Source organism: Schistocerca gregaria, chromosome X (genome assembly GCF_023897955.1).
Source record: "Schistocerca gregaria isolate iqSchGreg1 chromosome X, iqSchGreg1.2, whole genome shotgun sequence".
NCBI lineage: Eukaryota > Metazoa > Arthropoda > Insecta > Orthoptera > Acrididae > Schistocerca > Schistocerca gregaria.
Window position 1 is genome coordinate 23,992,843 of NC_064931.1, and position 13,662 is coordinate 24,006,504.

General features: G+C 41.8%; 1 protein-coding gene across 1 annotated transcript in view; it reads left to right on the forward strand.

Moving 5' to 3' along the window:
* Positions 1-13,662, forward strand: part of LOC126298918 (muscarinic acetylcholine receptor DM1) — a 1,498,118-nt gene that overhangs the window by 539,935 nt on the left and 944,521 nt on the right. The window contains exon 3 of the mRNA XM_049990459.1: positions 9,262-9,406. The gene's annotated coding sequence lies outside the window, so the exon portion shown is untranslated. The remainder of the gene's footprint in view (positions 1-9,261; positions 9,407-13,662) is intronic.

The window sequence follows — 13,662 nt, forward strand, 5'->3', positions numbered from 1 at the left end:
TCGACCCGTTCCTGCGAAAAAACGGTCTGAACAGTGGGACAGACGGACGGACAAACATGCGTAATATGAAGTGATCCTGCAAGCATTCCGTTCTTACCGAGTGAGGTACACAACCGTAAAAACTGTTTATGGTTTAGTAAACTGTTCATTCAGTGATGCCTTCCCCATGAATGAATGATTCTAGAGGGCCCAATGGAGCATTACGCGACCACTACGCTGAGCGTACAGTACTAGTGGGTTCTCCATCAGTAGCTGTATAGAATTAGCTCTCTGACTTTCCTCAATGGGCATCCATCTGTCCTTTTAGCCAGAACACGTGATTTATTAGAGAGGGCTATCCGTCATTAAACAGCAGTGCGTCAGCTTTAATATTGTCAATTAAATACTACTCTGTTTCTTCGACGTAGTGGCACTACACTGGGTGTAGATACTATCTGTCTATTGCCGAACAGCATGCTTGGCAGAGTTTGCAGTTGCAACTCACCCCTGACGCTAATGGAACGTGTTGGTCAGTAATTTCCACGAAGGCTATTCGAACCGGTATTATTTGCCAATTCATGACGCAATTCCTCCACACAAACGCGCAAACAACTTGTAAGCTTCGCTAGTTAGAAGATATCCCTTCCCACACCCTCCCCGCCTCAATCTCAATGCCAAAGAACCTCTCATTTTCAAATTGGGAAATTTGCTTCAATTATGTAGGACAACAATGAATGAAATGCACACAGACGGTCTGCGGGTACCCTTACAAATCAATTTCCCCGTAACAAGTGTCATATTTCATAAGCAGTGGACTGTACACCCATAATGGTATGACTTTATAGAATACGATTACTATGCGAAAGGTTATAGAATGCAAAAATTGATGTTTACTAAAGAAATAATAACTTTGTGTTTTTACATATAGGAAGGCAGTATTTGATAAAAAAAACAGGAAACTGGTATAAGAGCAACAGATAAACATGTCAAATGAAATTTTCTCCACCACTATATTGATTGTAGGGAGAGGATAACTGATGAACAGATTTTGCGCAACGGGTACTAGCTAAACAACAGTCCGTTGGAATGTAGTACCGCCTACTGCGATCACTATGTGACGTGAGGAAATCATACTCTCAGGCCTTCTGTGTGTTACTCGGGATTAGGAGGCTATGTATCAGCATCGAGTTTTAACTTTTACCTTCCCTGCACTTCCATAGTAATCAACAAAAGCGATAGAACGTAACCCTAGTTGCGCAAACCCTCAGCACAGCCATCCACAAAACAAACTCACAGTTGCACGCAACGTTGAGCATTTGTGTCCTCCCTTAGAACTGTACAATACTGCGTCCAATGAACACAAATAAAAAGAGTCACTGCATTCAAGCCTACCCCAACACTCAGGTGGAGAAAAGCTAATTGAGTATTAGTTCGTTCTTTTTCAGACAATTGAGTCAAGAAAGTAAAAACATATCAGTACCGTTAAGAAACAGGCCACCTTCAAAAGAATCACAACTTCCTTTCCCCGCTTTATTTCTCTAAAAGCATGCTCGCGTAACATTAAAATCAATATTCCATTGTGTGTTGATTGTTCTTTCGAAAGAACTTCGGCCATAGTGAATTTGGGTGAAATCTAACGTTTTGTGCCATGTGCCATAATTAAAGGTATTAACGAATCGACTCGATACAGTCAGCGTACCTTTGTTTCGCTTTTGAAGGAGAAGTACATACTGTGCAAAGGTATAAAGGTTTGGCGGGTAAGATGTATGTCAGGCAAGGTGGGCAACCGTTTAGGAGATGGTTGCAGAGTGTGAAATCAGAATTACTATTGAAACTGAGTGATGGCATGGTTTATTGTCTGCACTTGTAGAATACAGAAATAAAGTATGAAATATTTCGTAGAAAGTGGCGGCCTCACGGCCAGAGAGGTGCGGAAGAAAAGTCTGAACAGTCCGAGAACAGGCTGAAACAGGCAGACAGAACTTCACTCGCTCGCGCTTCCCAGCTCTCCCACTGATCCCACGTGACCGATTCCGTTCCTGTGATTGGCTGCGGCGTGCACAGCGTCAGCGGTGCTCGGTCGTGCTTGGCAGCACAAGTTCACACTTCCATCACGTGGACAGAGCGGGAAGTGGCTGGTATACGGTGCTGCAGCTTAGAAAAATCTTCGAGAGCTACCTATGAACGAAAATTTAAAGAAACAAAAAAATTTGTTGTGTACTATACCTGCCCACCTTGTACAATATGTACCTATAAGTGGGTGCTGTGCCGGTCATTAGCAAATACGTTGATGGCCGCCGTAATTTTTATCAGAGGGCTTCAACACTTTAACAGACGCCTTGTCAGTTATATGTATTTATTTTCTATCCCAGCGCAAATAAATAAAAGGAAAGAAAATACGGATTGTGTAATTTGGGCTTCGAATTTTGATTTGGACATGTTGTCGTTGGCTATCGTCTCGGTATCTTCGGCCGACTTTTGTTGAACGGTTTTTCTGACGAGCCGCTGGCATTGTCAAAAATTAACGCTTCAGTGATGGTGACGGAGGATGGAAGCTGAATCTTCGTCATTGCCAGTCACTCGAGATGGTGAAAAGTCAGAAAAGTCACCAAAAAAATGTCGGCTAAAGATCCAGAGACTGGCATTGATGGCCGGGAGTCCCCAGCCGGGAAGTTCGGCCGCCGGGTTGCAAGTCTTTTCACTTAACGCCACATTGGGTGACTTGATGATGAATTGAAGATGAGGACAACACAACACCCACTCACCGAGCGGAGAAAATCTCGGCTCCGGCCGGAAATTGAGCACAGGTCCGCTGCATGGCGGTCAGACGCACTGACGACTCCTCTATGGAGGTGGACGATGCTTGAACTTACTAGCCAAACAAAAAGGTGTGTTACTACTTTCAGATACAAATGTTTGCCTATAGCGTAACTCAGAAATGGAAAATAAAATATTCAACAGAACGACTCAACAGGTCTTCAGAACTCTCACTGTGACTACGCGTTAACACGTTGGTGCTATGTCATATAGTGAACTGGTTCACCACACGGCCTGTATACAGCTCTCGATGCACGGAAGAGAGGCGTAGCGCTAATAGTTTAAGAGTTAATTACGGCGTTCTCCAAGCTGCGGAAGCTCTTGCAGGGCTGTCGCAATATTGACGGGGAGATCTGCCCGTGCGGCACCTCGCAGCTGAGGCACGCTGCCTAAGACCAAGTTATTAAAGCCGCTCCTCATAGTCCCTCGGGAAGTTGCCACTTCCTGAGTAGCTCCGTCCGCTATACGTGGTGCTGCGCCGCCACGGCGTTGTCACAGCCGAGCAGCTGAGCATCCGGCATCGTCCGCTCACGGGCTTATCATAGTATCACCTTCTTTCAGTTTAAAATCGTTACTGTACGTATGCCACGCGATTTTATTTCTGAGGGAAGAGATGGACAGACTTACACTGCTCTTTCGTCACAACCGTATCTCCACGAAGCACGCAAAATAACAAAAGTTTACATACTACACGAATACAGAATAGTAGGAAGAATACATTATTAGTTGGGGGAATACATTGTGTGAAAATTTAATGGAGAGAGCCTGTGTACAGCGGGAGACATCTGCTGCAGACAGCCTCCGTAATCCAGGTGGGAATCGAGTTGAACTGTTTCAACTCTATGTCAGAGTTCATCAGTCGTAGCGACTGACGGGCAGCTGCGTGCCAGTCTCTCAGCAATCAATGACTAGATGTTTTCAAACGGTGAGAGGTCTGGAGAAAATGCCGGTCAGTCGAATAGTTGAACACCCGATTTATCGATGTTGATCAGGACAGCACAGACAACATACGTTCTTGTGTTATCTTTTTGCAAGATAGCGCCATGGAGACCTAGAAGCTAGGGTAGAAACGTAATTGCTGTCGTCCAAATTACTAGATATGGAAACAGCAAGTGTTCACGTTCCTTCACAATGACGATGACGATGACGATGACGATGAGGAATGGCAACGTTCATTCTCCTCGAGTCAGTACACATGGTGATATTGTACGCAGAATTGCAAACTGTCTGAAGGAACGACTCGGTGTGCAAATCCTATTCGTCGCATTAATAACGACACTCTACGGTTAACAAACGTAGTTCTAAATCGGTGCTTGCTCCAGATAAGTTTAATTACCTTTGAAAATCAAATATGGAAACGTCTTTTAGGAAAAAAATACCACTGTCCAGTCGAATAAGGCAGGTAGAAGCTACGTCGGATTCTTTGGGTAGCCAACTAGAAGACAGCAAAGAATCAGAGCGTTTGCAATCACCCAAATGCACGCTGACACACAAAAAGAAGGTTCAAATAAATTATGTACCAACACACAAAGTAACTCAACTCTTAAGACAGGAAAACTCAAGAATTTCGCAGCTGAATCAAATAAACAAAAAATTTTAATAGGAGGACGGGCCAAAGAAAAGAGAAACACGACATATGACCGATCGAATCACAAGAATACAGGATTTATAAGGGGCAACTGGGACAGAGGCTTATGAAGCAATGTCCCAAATCTGGAACATGATTTATGATGAATATGAAAATAAAATATTCAGTAACTGATTTTCAAGCGGTCTCACCAAAAACTGCAATTATAACTTTTGAAGTAATGAATAAAACTTACACAATAATTAATGGTCATGCTCCTACAAATGAAAAAAGTTTGTAACAAAAGTAAACAAAGAGAGAGATAAGTTTTGGGACCTTCTCGAGAAAACTGTGACCAGAATAAAGAAAAGGAATGTAAAAATATTATTGGGAGACTTCAATGCTCAGCTGGGAAGAGAATGAAAATATAAAGATATAACTGGAAAATGGAGTGCACATAACTTTACAAACAATAGTGGTCGAAGACTTGTAGAACGCTGCACAGGACACAACCTTATATCTAAACTGAAATGCTTCAGGAGGAGGTGCTGCGGCAGTTAGATAATATCGGTATCAACAAAAATTTTCATAAGGAAACGTACAATATTTAAGTACTGAGAGAAGTAGACAGAGGCCCAGACCGCTAAGTAGTTGAAACTAGCTCCGCCCCGCGGTGTAACCCACGGTTAAACAGTTATTTATAAAAATGTCTGGGTCTGTACTTATTCCAGACTTGTATTAGTCTATCTATTCCACCCTCTCTCTCTGCCCATTTTCTTTCCGCCTCTCTCCGTCCGTCTCCTTCCCCTCGCGCTGTTCTGCTTCTGCTCTCTCCTCTCTCTTTGTCCATCTCCACCTCCCCCTTTCTCACGGTTCATATTCTCCTCCCTCTTCTATATGTCCATCTCCTCCTCTTTTCTTTCTCTGTCCATCCCCTGCTCTCTCCTCTCCTGTCCACATCCTCTTCTCCCCACTCTCTATCCATCTCCTCTTCTTCCATTTCTCTGCCCATTTCCTCCTTCCCTCTATCTGTGTTCATCTCCTCCTTCCCCATCTCTGTCTGTCAATTTCCCCCTACCACTTTCTCTCTCTACCCAATACGAGGCTGGTGGCTCTTATCCAGCCAACATTTCTTGCCAGATCCTAAATAATGTAGGTGCCACATTTGGGTGAAATCGTTCCGGTGGTTTAGTATGACTCTTTTATCGTTTCTTTGGCTGCCAACGCACATTTCAAATACACTTAATACGTATTTAACATATTTCACACCTCTTTGTGTGCATGTTTCACCTATATCTCTAGCGATTTACGCCCTCTAGTTTTATTTTCATGTTTATGACTTGGCATCTCTTGAACTATGCGTCGTACAGTGACGCAATTTTGTAGGAACATGCATCGGTATATGTGGCTGCTGTCATTGAAATTTATTGTGAATAGATTTTGTTGTACAGAAGTAATAAATTTCATGAAGAAAACTACCAAGGGTGGTCAAACTTTCAAACACGCAAAAAATAAGAAAATGCAATCAATAAAGGAAAAATTTCACACAGAACATTAGGAGAATCAAGAGACGATTCCATAAAGAACTAATATACGCTATAGAGATAAATACCGCAATTCCAGGAAATACTAGAAAATCTTTGGGAAGTAGCTGCAATTGCATAATACCCCTACATGAGTACTGAAAGAGGAAGTAGGAAGACTGGCACACAATAACAAAGAAAATAACTGAAATCATGACAAAAACATTTAATAAACTTTTAAACTGCGAATAACCCAAAGATCCGTTACAAATACACGTAAATACCCCAGTAGAAAACACACCTTGGAAATTAGAGACTCCAACTTCCAAGAAGTAGAAATAGTACTCAAAAGACTAAATAATTATGAGGCGTGGGGAGACGATCAGGTTTTTGTTGCATATTTACCTATTCAAGCGACTCAGTCAAGCCTTCCTTACACATGACTCTAACAAAACTTTGGCTAGCAGAAATATTTCTCAAACATTGGACCACGGCCATCATTCATCTACGACACAAAATGGGGGATAAGAACAGTCTGTACAACTAAAGAGAAATCAGTCTACTAGATGGCACATATAAGATTCTATACAAGATCCTATATGGAAGAATCAAGGGACAACTAGAACAGGGAATTCCAGGGAGGTTTCAGATCACTGAGAAGCTGTGTAGAGCTGGTTATTAGTTCAAAACTGATTATAGCATGCTACAAATCTCAGGCAATAACATTTGTGGGCTTTAAGAAGGAATATGAGTATCTTCAGTTACTGTCAGTATTAAAAATGGTAAGGTATCTAGAACTCCAGCCAAAAGTAACTAAATTAATAGAACTTACTCTAACAAACACTAAATCGGGAGTGAAATTTGGAGGAGAATGTTCTGTACCATTCCTCATAGAAACAGGTTTAAGACAAGGTGACTGTCTATCGCTATTATTGTTCAACTGCGCACTGGTATCCGTAATGAATGACACAAGGATAACTGAAAGAACATAAGATATGGAAGTGCGAAAAATGATATAACTTTATATTGCTAGGAATTCTTTGATGATCTTGCTCTCATAGCCAACAATGTTGAAGAAGTCAGACAAAAACTAAAATAACTACAAGAAATAGAAAATCGTTTCAAAAAGCAGGGATTATGCTAATTGATCCCTCACTTAGAAACAAAATTACAGTAGAAGAGCAGAAAATCGAAATTGCTGATAAAATTAAATATTTAGATAAGGTCATAATATAAAATCCGAATGTGAAACGAACTTGGCAAAACAGAACAAAAGAAACTGAACAATGCAAATTACAGTACTGAAAACACATACATCAAGGAAAGTCTATCTATAGCTGAAAAATTAAAGCATTATAAACAGTTACACAATCATAAATAACATATGCAACTGAAACCATCTTTAAAGCAACTAATACAGTAGAAATTGACGAAATCTTGAAGATATAACAAAAGAAAATTTGGGAATAAATAAATAAACAATGTGACGTAAATGAGCACTGGGGAAGAGCTTCAAATGGCATTGTAAACAAGAAAATTGAAACAGTAATGAGCACGATCAGGAAGAAATGCATCTTATTCCCTCGATATCTGATAAAAAGATCAGAAAATAGAATTAATAAGAGAATAACAGAAACGTTCTGGAGCAGTAAGAGCAACATTTAGCGTATCATAGAAATAATGGAAGATATAAAAGAACTTCAAGTGACATTAGATAACGTAGAAAACAAAACAGAGAAAACAAGAATACTGCAAGACACACAGACCAGACTACAAAAAAAGACCAATAAAAGGACTGCAGATGAAGAAAGAAAGAAACTATCTGAAAGAATGAAGAAATATTGGGCATAAAGAAGAGCAAAACACCGACAATATAACAATAAATTATAACAATCCTTGTATAACAATTGTATTATTGAATTGTCGTACTGAATTATTATTGAACTGAATTGTATTGTTGAATAACGAAACAACTTATATAAACCTTTGAGTAATTGAGCAGAGTGGTCAAAAGAAGGCCATAAAGGAAACAATAATGATAATAATAAGGACAATTATAGATGCAGTTAATACCAACGCCATTTAATTTTAGTGTAGACATAAAAATTTGCAGTTTCCTAGGACTGTCTGAATAAAGCACATTAGATGGATTATAAGTAGAGCTCTACCAAAACTACGGTTCGGTAATTTTGGTACACTACATAAATGACGTAGTAAATGGTAGGATTACCAGTAATATTGGTAGCATTGGTAGGGAAAGAAACATAAATGAATATGCAAAAGAGAAACTGGGAGCCTATTTTTTTATTTGCACATATTTAGAACCACACATTATTCACTGTTAGTCCACAGCATATTTTATACCGTTACAGAATATAAATGGCGTTTTGTAAGTAATAAAAATTTTATTGCAGACCTTCTCCTCTTTTATGTAACCATACCACTTACTTTTGATGCAAGTAAAGTTTACATCCACAAATACTCAATAGAACATTCTTCATCATTATGGAAGACAAAGATATTCCTGTTATTATTGATAAGTGTGAATGTTGTTTACTAATAACGCTACATGTTTTATATAAATTAAACAACGTATAGGAGCGACATTTGATAAGTTTTTGTTTTGCATTCTTTTAATTTAAACTTTTTTTGAGGAAATTGCGTTTTCTAGAGCTATATGATAAATCTGTATTGTTTCCTGTTTTCACTCCTACACTCCTGTCTGATATAACAAATCGACAATTTTCGGATAAAACCTCAAGTAAACAAAGGCAGTTTCTGTAATCTAGTAACTTACTGATCGCATATGGAAACAAAGGGGTCGAAAAGAGGTAAAACCTGATAGGTAAGCAACACACCTAATGTAGATGTACCGCAGTTACAATCTTAACTGCACAAGGCAACTAGGAAAACTGCTGTAGTCTATGCTTACTTATGATAGCCTTCGCAGCTGTAATTATAAGCAAGAACAAGATCATGACATCTACTTCTTCTTCTAGGGATGGCGTTACCAAAGAGGCTGTCCTCGACGATACAGCTGATTATTTAATAGATGGAGACACTGAATACAACCACAGCGATGTGTAGTATTCGGCTGCATTTCCTTAGAGCGCGCTCTCAGACAGATGCCAAAGCTAAGAACTATAGCTTGCCAATTCTGGAATTCCATGTGGTCTTCCACCAGCAGTCATCATCGCCGTCTAATGACCTTACACTTTTCCGAAATATTGCCAAGTTACAGCATGTACTGCTCTCAGTCTCTGTCCTGATTGTTCATATTTTTAGAATTCTGTACAAATAAATTTAAAATAAAAATCATAAAAATGCTAAACTACGTATCAGGGCTATTATGGTGAGTTAATGATGTGTGTGCAGGTGCAGGCTACGCTCGTTCCGTCCGGGCCCGCAACACGCAGCACTCAGCGCGCACGCAGCAGCCATGATATCGCCAGCCAGCTGATGCGCCGTGGCCGCTGCCAGCTGCAAACCTCTCCTGCTGCTCATCTACCTTTCTGTCTCCGTAAGTAGTCTGCTGCTCTTCTGCATTCCTCTGTTTCCAATGTCGGGTCCGCTTTGACTTCCTTATACGCTGAGATGACAGAAGTCGTGGGACGCCTCTTAACGCCGTGTCCGACCTCCTTAAGCCCGCCGTAGTGCAGCGACTCGACGTGACACGGACTCGTCAAGTGTTCGGAAGTCCCCTGCACAAATACTTAGCTACGCTGCCCCTATAGCCGTCCGTAATTGCGGAAGTGTTGCTGGTGCAGGATTTTGTGCACGAACTGACCTCTCTTTTACGTCCCATAAATGTTTTATAAGATTCATGTCAGGCGATCTGGGTGGCCAAAACATTAACTCGAATTGTCCATAATGTTCGTCAAACCAACAGCGAACAATTGTGGTCTGGTGACATGGCGCACTGTCATCCATAAAAATTCTATCACTGAATGGCTGCAAATGATCTTTAAGTAACCGACCGTGACCAGTTACAATTATAAGGTCAGTTGGACCAAAGGACCCGGTCCATTCCATGTAAACACACAACCCACACCATTACGCCGCCACCACCAGCTCGCACAGTGCCTTGTTGACAGCTTGAGTCCATGTCTTCGTGGGGTCTGCGCCACACTCGAACCGTACCATCAGCTCCTACAGACTCAAACCGGGAGTCATCTGACCAGGCCACGGTTTTCCAGGCGACCGCTCAGGTGGGGCGCTGCAAGCAATGTCGTGCTATTGGCAAAGGCACTTGCGTCGCTCGTCTCCTGCTATACCCCATTAATGCCAAATTTCGTGGCACGTTCGTCACTCGTCCCTTATTGATCTCTACGGTTATTTCACGCAGTGTTGCTTGTCTGTTAGCGCTGACACTTCTACACCATCGCCGATGACCTCAGTCGTTAAGTGAAGACCGTCGGCCACTACGTTGTCCGTAGTGAGAGGTAATGCCTGAAATTTGGTATTCTCGGCACACTCTTGAGACTGTGGGCCTCGTAATATTGAATTCCCCAACGGTTTCCCAAATGGAATGTCCCATGCTTCTAGCTCCAACTACCATTCCGCATCAAACGGTTGTTAATTCCCGTCGAGCGGCCGTAATCGTGTCGGAAGCATTTTCACAAGGGTCAGGTGAGTACAAATGACAGCTCCGCCAATTAACTGTCCTATTATAACTGGTGTATTCGATAGTACAGTCATCTGTATGAATACATATGGCTATCCCATAACTGTCGTCATCACAGTATATTGTACACGGTTACTCATAAGCACCCCCGGGGTTTCAGTAGACGACATACAGAAAAATGATACATCAGTGGAGAGAGCATCTCTCCTAGTTTACATTCGTAAAAAGTGCAACAGCACTGTTGCAGAACATGCCACTAAGGGCTAAGCGTACTAGAACATTGCGTATAATAGAGACGTTCTTGCGTTTTCTGTCCTTGAAATCGCCAATTCTGAATTATATGTGACGGTTGAGCAACGATTTCCTACCAAATATGAGGCACAAGCGCTAACAGACAAAGCAGACTGTGGTGGTATAACATATCGGGACCGTCAGCAGAGGAGCTAGAGCATGTGCAGGAATCATTCGTCAGAAGCCCGAAGATATCGATAGCACGTGCGAACAATGTAGTGCAGATAACGGAGTCAACGGTCTTGTGCATTCGGTGAAAAAGTGTGCGTCTAAAATCATACAGCCAGCAGTTGGTAGACATCCTGATTGCTAATGACAGCGAGCTTTCTTCTGACCTTGCCAACGACTGCCTCGGCTATTGGAGGAAGACTATTTATCGTAAAAGTTGGTTTCCACGACGAAGCATCGTTTCACGTGTTGGTTGGTTGATTCGGGGGAGAGGACCAAACATTGAGGTTATCGGTCCCATCGTATTAGGGTAGGATGGGAAAGGAAGTCGGTCGTGCCCTTTCAAAAGAACCAGCCTGGCATTTGACTGAAGTGATTTAGGAAAATTACGGAAAACCTAAATCAGGATGGCCGGACGCAGGTTTGAGCCATCGTTCTCCTGAAAGCGAGATCAGTGTGCTAACCACTGCGCCTCCTCGCTCGGTGCCATCTGTCTGGAAAGGTGAACAATCATAACGTCTGTGTTTGGGGCAGAGGACATCCGCATGAGTTTGTGGAACACATTATGGGTCACCTGACTTTAACGAGTTTTCGTCTATGTCCTCTTCAAAATGGTTTCGTGTACTTGGAGACAGTGCAATTATAGTTTCTGCCAAGATTACAGTAAGACAGTGGAAACTTCATTTTGCAACAAGATGATCCACCAACACACTCTCCTTCAGACGTTCGTGATTACCTCGGTATTGAACTGCCTAAGCATAGGATTGGTCGGACTTTCCGTCACGAGTCTCCACTGTTTCAGTGGCCATCATGTTCACATGTCTTAAATCAATGTAATTTCTTTTTATGTTGTTTGGTCTGAGATCGTGTTTTCCTGCCGTCACTACTATTTAATTTGGAAGATATATAAAGAAGGATGTGGTCGCTGATATCGACCATGACGTCTTGGATGTGTATGCCCCTTCGCAATTGGTGCCCATATTGAGGAAAAAAAGTGTGTGAAATGTAATGGGACTTAACTGCTAATGTCATCAGACCCTAAGCTTACACACTACTTAACCTAAATTATCCTGAGGACAAACACACACACACACACACCCATGCCCGAGGGAGGACTCGAACCTCCTCCGAGACCCATAGTGAGTAACTGCAATGTGATTTAAAACATGGAGAATTATTCTTTCCACTGGCATGTGTCTATTTTGTGTATATCTTGTAGTTTTCTAGCAGTCATCTTCCGAAACCGATGGGTATCAAAAATGGTTCAAATGGTTCTGAGCACTATGCGACTTAACTTCTGAAGTCATCAGTCGCCTAGAACGTAGAACTAATTAAACCTAACTAACCTAAGGACATCACACACATCCATGCCTGAGGCAGGATTCGAACCTGCGACCGTAGCGGTCGCTCGGCTCCAGACTGTAGCGCCTAGAACCGCACGGCCACTCCGGCCGGCCGATGGGTATCGGTACTTACGAAAAACACAGAGTTCTTTCTGCGTTTTATATTTCTAGGGGTGGTCTCTGTCTCTTAAATATTACCTCTGAACTACAGAGTTACGTAATTTTGTTTAATCGGTTAAATTTCGGGCATTCATCCGCGCAAATACTATTTATTCATCTGGTATTTCGGCCACGTATCGTCAGGCCGTCCGTAGAGTGATTCGCAATACTAACGACGCCTTTATGTGCTCCGTCTGGGCGGTACTGCGCATGCGAGTCACACATGCTAGTCAGCGGCAAAGAGTTACACTTACACACCCGCTACCTGTGATGAAAGCGTTCAGACATACCAGTCACTTATCGACATGTATTCAGCGGCAGCAACACCTTGACCACTTTTATGCTATTTAATTATGCCCAGAGGTAGATGCTATGCATTATTCAATTGAAACCATGATCAAAGTTATCGGTTAATCTAATTTCTATAGCTCCTTGAAAAAAGAATCCCAAACGGAAGAGGTGCATGTTAAAATCTTCATGTCACTGTAGTTCACATCTAACTTGTCTGGTTGTAGTTCGCGTGTGTATCTTCAGTGTTCCACGCACCTCTCACGAACAGTGCTCTTTGTCTGACCGACAAACTTATCACAATTTTGGCAAGGAATCTGATACAGACCCGCCTTACGAAGCAATGAATCGTCCTACACAGAACCGAGTAATGTTGCACTCTTCGTAGGGCCGGAAGATCACCCTAACACGGTGTTTACCAAGAATACGGCTTATCTTCGAAGAAAGAGCACCCACATAAGGCAAAAACGCTCTTGACCTGAAAGTCAAACTTTCTTCTTCCAGATCACGTACTTGCATTCTAGAATCCATATTCAATGCTTTGCAGATTTGTTGCTGGGAATATCCATTTGCTTTAAAAATGCTCTTGATGTGTGTCAGCTCTTCCTGCACCTTATCATTGTCGGATATACAGTGTGGCTTGCGCACTAAGGTTTTAAGGACAAGTGCGGTTTGTGAAGGATGATGGTAGCTTCTGAAATATAAATACAGATTCGTATGCATTGGTTTACGATATACTGCCTGTCCTAATGTGTCTTCAATGTTATAACGAATGAAAACATCCAAAAAAGGGAGGCGCCCATCATTTTGTATTTCCATAGTAAATTTGATATTAGCCTGGATAGATTTCAGATGCTCAAGAAATCGATCTAATTCATCCTTCCCGTGAGGCCATACCACAGA